This window comes from Peromyscus californicus, unplaced genomic scaffold (assembly GCF_007827085.1).
Source record: "Peromyscus californicus insignis strain IS unplaced genomic scaffold, ASM782708v3 Scaffold_18__1_contigs__length_77618521, whole genome shotgun sequence".
Taxonomy (NCBI): domain Eukaryota; kingdom Metazoa; phylum Chordata; class Mammalia; order Rodentia; family Cricetidae; genus Peromyscus; species Peromyscus californicus.
Window position 1 is genome coordinate 72745460 of NW_026294480.1, and position 6937 is coordinate 72752396.

The window sequence follows — 6937 nt, forward strand, 5'->3', positions numbered from 1 at the left end:
ATTACTAAGAAGTGAGTCCCAATTGTGTCATAGTAATGACAATTTACTAAAAATGTACATCAAGATACTCTCTGTTTCTTTGGGTGCTTGCTATTACTTGAGATTTGAATATACGTTTTCTTCAGGGTCATGATTAAGAACTTTTCCTTTTCACCACTCAAAGCTGTAAGTTGGCCTGGTAGCAGGCTTCTGTAATCTCACCCACTAAGGAAACTGAGGCAGGGGCATCACAAGCTGTAGGACTGTTTGAATAGAGTATGCCTTAAAGGCCAGCTTCATCAACTGAAAGACACCAGTGTCTCAAAATCAAAAGCCCAAAGAGGTTGTGGGTGTGGCTCAATGGTGGGATGCTTCTCTAACATAAGAAAGACCCTGGCCTGGGTTCAGTCTGCAGCATTGAAGGAAGATGAAACACCCACTGAGGAAAGGGGGCTTTTATGCCTAAGAGTCCCAGAGGAACCGACTACACAGTTCTGGGGTTAGGCCTCCAGAAAGACAGTGGCACACCTTTTCTCACTTTACACACTTTGGAGGAATAATCCAATCACATCGACCACATTAGTCATCATTTTCATATTTATTTTGGTAAAACATCGACCTAAAACGTGGGAAGCTGGCCCCAGGCCAGGACTGTGACCTCCCTCCGCTGCATCCTCCACAGAATTTCAGCTGCTCTCATTTATCCCCCTGAAACCTTTGCTTTCTGGATGACTTCACCTTTTTTAACGTTCTTTTTAAATAGACTTTCCCAACCTGTCCTTCTTCTTAACCTAAATGGAGGAAGAGGACTAAAAAAAAAAAAAAGAGAGAGAAAGAAAAAAAAAACACCTTTCATCAAAGGGATGGCTGCCGAATCCCCGAGTGTCCCATCTTAAAACTTTCCGTCATGGAGGCTCTGACAATGTTTGGCACCATCTGTGCCTCGATTTTCCTTTCTTCTGATTTTTTTCTCTTTCTTTTTTCTATTTTTTTTTTTTTTTTTTGAGCTGAGGTGCCAGCCGCACCAGCCTGTGCTTCTGTTTTCTGCCAAAAAGACAAAAAGAAAAAAAAAAAGAAGAGAGAGGGAGAGAGAGAAAGAGAGAAATGCCATGAATACTAAAATAAAATTTCCAATGTTTCTTCTATAAGTAGTGTACGTTTCTACTGGGTTTTCTCTAAGAATCTGTTTTTATCATCCTTTACAATAGAACATGCGCAGGAAAACTCGGGTCTATTAGCAGCAAGCAGAGGCCCTGGCAGGCTCCAGAGCAGTACAGTCCTACAGTTGGGGAGGCTGGGCAAGAACCCAAGTTTGTCCACGCCTAAGAACAACACTGTCTGCTAAAATTACAGTTTTCCCTTTTCACAAACCTCAAAGTTGTGAAACTTTACTAACTTTAAGAAAAGAACAGTTGGCCATACAAAAGATGCACTTCCAAATCCACGAAGCAACTTACTTATACTTGCAAATGAGTTGCTTGGAGTGAGTCTTAAAATGTATTTGTTCCAATTATTCTGCTAAGGTAGCAAGCGGAAAGGAATCATTCTATGTTCCTAGGACGAAGAAACTCCAAATGTTGATTCCAAAGAAAGAATCTGACCAATACTTTTAAGTGGATGCATAAAAATGGATGCTGTAGAAATGATACCCATAATTTAAATAGCAAAACTTCTTATTCATTCTTTATAGTCTCAGGATGATATAATAAAATTAAATATAAAGGAACTACTTTTAAAACTTTGATTCTCCCAGGTTCCATTATTTTTTACAAAGACAAAATTGCTAATTAAGCTTTGTCATATTCATTAAGTCATATATATATATGTGATTAAATTAAAGAATGATGCAGGCCAAGGTAATCTGATACTCCATCCATAAATCGAGTTAACATTGCAGCAAGCTTGTAGGAGCCTTGAGTTAGTGATGAAATATGTTTTGTTCAGTCAGGTGATACAGACTGGCTTTTCGAGCAGGGTAAAATATAATATTAAATTATTAGCTGGTGAATGTTGAGATGGAAAGAAGGATGCCAGTAGGTTTGGATGTAGTAAACAGAAGAAATTATTGCCTTCAGGTTGGCAAGAGAAAAAGAGAGCCTAGGATAGACGGCTCAAGTACAGCACTAGGGCCTCATGGAAATGGAAACGGCACTCCTAGGAGAGGCGCTCTTCAGTGCTGCACAGTGCTGGTGGAGCAGAGGCCCTTGGCCAGCCAGAGAAGCGGTGTCCATCGCACTTTAGGATACAGTGGAGGGGACATGCCAGCATCTAGCTGGAGCACGGCAATGCCAACTTAGGTTCTCATGCTGCATCATGATAACTGAGGTACTGGCTGGAGAAGAACTCTTCTTGCTCTGGTGTCCCTACTGACGTCACACAGGCTAGAGCTTTCAATACAAGCAGCAAGGTGTTTTCTTTTATTATCATTAATATTTTTAATCAACACAAAATGACACTGCTACTTTGATAACAAACAAAATCCTTACTATGAATAATTCAAAGACTAACTTGTGGATGTAACCAACCGTCTTATTAAATAAGAAACACGGAACCAATGCAAAGAAGAAAGCCAAGAGATCGGAGCTAAAAGCCTTACCCGTCTGCTGCAGCTAGCCTCTTCAGCCAAGAGACCTACTTCCTGTGTTTTTATCTTTATATAGACTTTCTGTTCTGCCTTCTCATTGGTGGTAAACCCAACCACATGTCACTGCCTGTCTGTACAGACCTCCAGGTCTTACATGGTTGGTATTGAGATTAAAGGCGTGTGTCTCCAATGCTGGCTGTATCCTTGAACACACAGAGATCTACCTAGCTCTGCCTACCAAGTGCTGGGATTAAAGGCGTGTACCACCACCGCCCAGCTTTTGCTATGACTCTAATAGCTCTAACCCCCGGGCAACTTTATTTATTAACATACAAATCACATTTTAGTACAAATAAAATACCACTATACTAACTCCAGAATTTATTTTGATGGAGATTTACAATGAATTATCAGAAATGTAATCCAGAAAATTCTATTCATATGAGTCATGTTATTTTTTTTCATGGTGGAATTGTAAAACTCTATTAATTTCTTTAATTATTTTAAATTACTATTAAAGATTATTTCAGCATTCCAGTCATCATTTTGCTGCCTCAATTTTCTTTACCCTTCAAGAATATCTTATTACATAGAATTAATCTTCAAAATTCTTACACAGAAACATTCATTGAAAAACTGCTGTAGTTGTGATCTGAATAAAGACCTTTAAAATAAAATTTTGTGAATTATAATGTTACAAATGCCATAGGGTATACTGTAATATACAATTATTTGTAACTAAAGATCTTATCCTATGAAATGACCCATTTATTTCTAACAGAATTAACATAGCTACATTTCAGTACAATTGAATAACTTATTTACTGAACATATATTGAATGAATATTGATACAAAAATTCTCTGGAGATGAAAGATGAATATTTTATAAATAATCGACACCAAATGTTAATATATAGGTACATATACACACGTATGCATATTATAAAAAGTTATAAATAGACACTATATATATATGAAGGTGGAGTTCACCCATCCCAGGAGCTGCTTGCAAATTACCACACAAAGTCTTATATTAATTGTAAGTGCTTAGTCAATAGCTCAGGCTTATTACTAACTAGCTCTTACGTTTTAAGTTAACCCATATTCCTTATTTACACTCTACTGTGTGGTGGTACATTTATCAGCATGGCACGTTCATCTCCTGCTCCCTCTGTGTCTGATTGGCAACTCCTCTGAATCTGCCCTTGTTTATCCCATCATTCATAGTTAGGCTTTCCCACATAACTTTATCCTGTTCAGGTATTGGCCAGACAGCTTGTTTATTAAACCGATCATAGCGACATATATTCACACAGTGTACAGAAGGATTATTCCATAGCATTTTCCTCTTTTTTGTATAATTAAAAAGGAAGGTTTTAACTTTAACATAGTGAAATTATATACAACAAAAACAGTCATCAAGTGAGAATTACAGTTACAATATCCAGTCCATTTGTATTTGACAAAATTAGAGAAAAATACTCTGTTATCTGTCTTATCTTGGTGAATTTAAAGTTTTATACCTAATTTACCTTTTTATCATAACTAAAGAAAAAACTATAATTATAATTTTCTGGTCTTTAACTCCATCAAAGACCCAGAAGGATGAAATGTTACCTAATGCCAGGGACATCAGGCTATAAGGACGGTAACCCTAGGTTCTCCTGCAACATTGGGGCATCCAACTCTGGCCTACAGGCCTAACATATCTGACAGACTTTCTTGTGAAGCAGGAATTCTGAAGGACTATCCTACGTTGTTTTGGCAAAGTTTGGTAGTCACCTTCTCTTGCATCCTGCTGGTCCAGTTTGGACAGTATATTGTCAGCGATTGAGGCAAAGGCAAGTTTTTTGCCCACATGGCTAGCTTTTGCCATAAAGAAAACAAACTCTATAGGTAGTTTCTTCAATCCCATCATCTTCTTCAAATTAAATTGGTGTTGCCGGGAGCAGACATATCTCTGTCATGAAAAGCCTTAGGTTATTAGACATACTAAATGCCATATTCTATAGGTCTTTGCAATGTTTAAAGACCATCTATCTAAATATAACTGTTTATGACCTTGAAAATATAACTAACATAAGTTTGACTACTAGAGGTTACTATTTATCTATTTTTAATTATACATTGTATTTTTAAATGAACTGCATAAACATAATACCTTAAACAAGAGTAGAAATATATATACAGAATAACAAAAATAACTTCAAATTTGTATCAATAAATCAAAATCCACACCAATGTAAAATATTTAAGATTAATATTTGTTTTTTTGGATTAAAATAGATTCAATAAACTACTCTTTTATCCTATTATTTTTATACCCCCTTTTTCTTTTTGAAAAGAGATCTTTGAATCTAATCTCTTCTCTTTAGCTTTTTTCTTGACTATTATCAATAACAACTTATAAGCAATCCCCTTTAAGTGACTGACCATAATTTAGCATTATGGTTAAGTCCTGACTGGAGTATTCTGTGAGGCTGGATCATCTTAGCAAGCAGCCTTGAAGCTGTTCTGGATGTAGAATTTTGAAGAGACTGTAACAGAGGCATTTTGAAATGCTGGATCACCTAAGCCATTTTTACTGGTGTCTGGTCTCCTTGCTCTGAAAATATATAAACTTTTAAAGGTAATATACACGTCTGCATTAATAGAGGTATTGACTGTGAATTGTACACAAGTCAGTCAAAGATGATTTTTTTGTTATGTGTTTGAGCAGGTAAAATACACAGCATGTGTCTTGTAGTTTTCCTAGGTTTACTTTTTTATGTCTGTAGCCAGGATTTTAGGGGGTCTTCCTCAATCAAACCTGATTTCTTTAACCCAGAATGAATACATAGTCTCTCATTTCCTGTGGAAATAATAGCATAACTTCTCTGCCAAAGCAATATACCTTTTGACTTAAATTTTGAAGTGAAAACATTTTCACAATATACAGGTTGGTTTAATCTAACAGTCCTAATAATCCAGTGTGTCCTAGCAGCCAAAAAATTTAAAGACAATACAATAATACACAGTATCTAGACTCTCTGTATTTTCTATCTTCACGTGACTTATTATATTTTTGTTACTCTATTCCTTTTTCAAGGACTTTATTATTTTAAATCTACATTTTTTAAAAATTTAAGACTGTACACATTCTTTTTCTTCTCTCTTCCAAGCCTACACACATCTTTTAAACACACTGTGACCCATTTAGAGGCTCATTTAGTTTGAATTTGTCCTTACTGTTTATCTAAACTTTTCTATGTGAATAAAAAAACTGTGTAACTTAAATCATGGCATGTTGGTGGCTGGCTCCTCCCTCTCAGTTCCCTGAGAATCTAGTCTCATGTTGGAGGCACATTATTTTCCAGTGCTTACTGCCTCAACTCTGGGAATTTTCTGGATCCATGCCACCACTGAATAGAGTGCCACTGCTTATAAAGACCGTACAAGTGTTTGGTAGTATGGCCTCTTAAAAGAGCTGACCATTTTTGCTGTTAGCACTGAGCTAGGAAGCCATCTCTTAAAGAAGCTGTGCCTCTGCTCACTGCCAGTGAAGAGAGCCCAGCAGAGGAAATGCTCCTACAAAGAAGCTATGCTTGACTCTGTTCTTTTGTGTGTTTAGAATTTTTTTAAGCTTTTTCAGATTTTATGTGGAAATTCTTGCCCCATGTTGGGAGTCATTTGTAGGTGGAGTTTTCTCATCACAAGAGATGCTTACAAATTACCACACAGAAACTTAAACTAATTGTAAATGCTTGGCCAACTGCTTAGGCTTATTACTAACTAGCTCTTATATTCTGAGTTAACACATATTCTTTATTTATGCTCTGCCACATGGTGGTACCTTTATTAGCATGACCTGTTCATCTCCTGCCCCCTCTGTGTCTGGCTGGTGACTCCTCTGACTCTGACCTTCCTCATCCCATCGTTCTCAGTTTAGCTTTCCAACCTAACATTATCCTGTTCCAGTATTAGTCAGTCAGCTTGTTTATTCAATCAATCATAGCAACATATATTAACACAATGTACAGAAGAATTATTCCACAGCATATTTATGAATGTATATATACACACATAAACATATATACTTATATATTTATATGTGCATGCACACCCCACATACTAGGTATGAATGTATGTATGTGTGTGTATATATATATATATATATATATATATATATATATAACTGACTTTTGAATCTTAATTTTTGATCATGTTGTCTAATGGAAGTGTAACATCCTACCTATGTGGTTCTCAGGCATTAACTCTTTTTGTAAATTTGCATTTGGTAAGGATATTCTTTGGAATCAAATTTTACTGAACTTTGTTGATTTTTGTTACTCTTCTATATTTTAGGAGTTAAAAGATACAACCTACATAGGTAC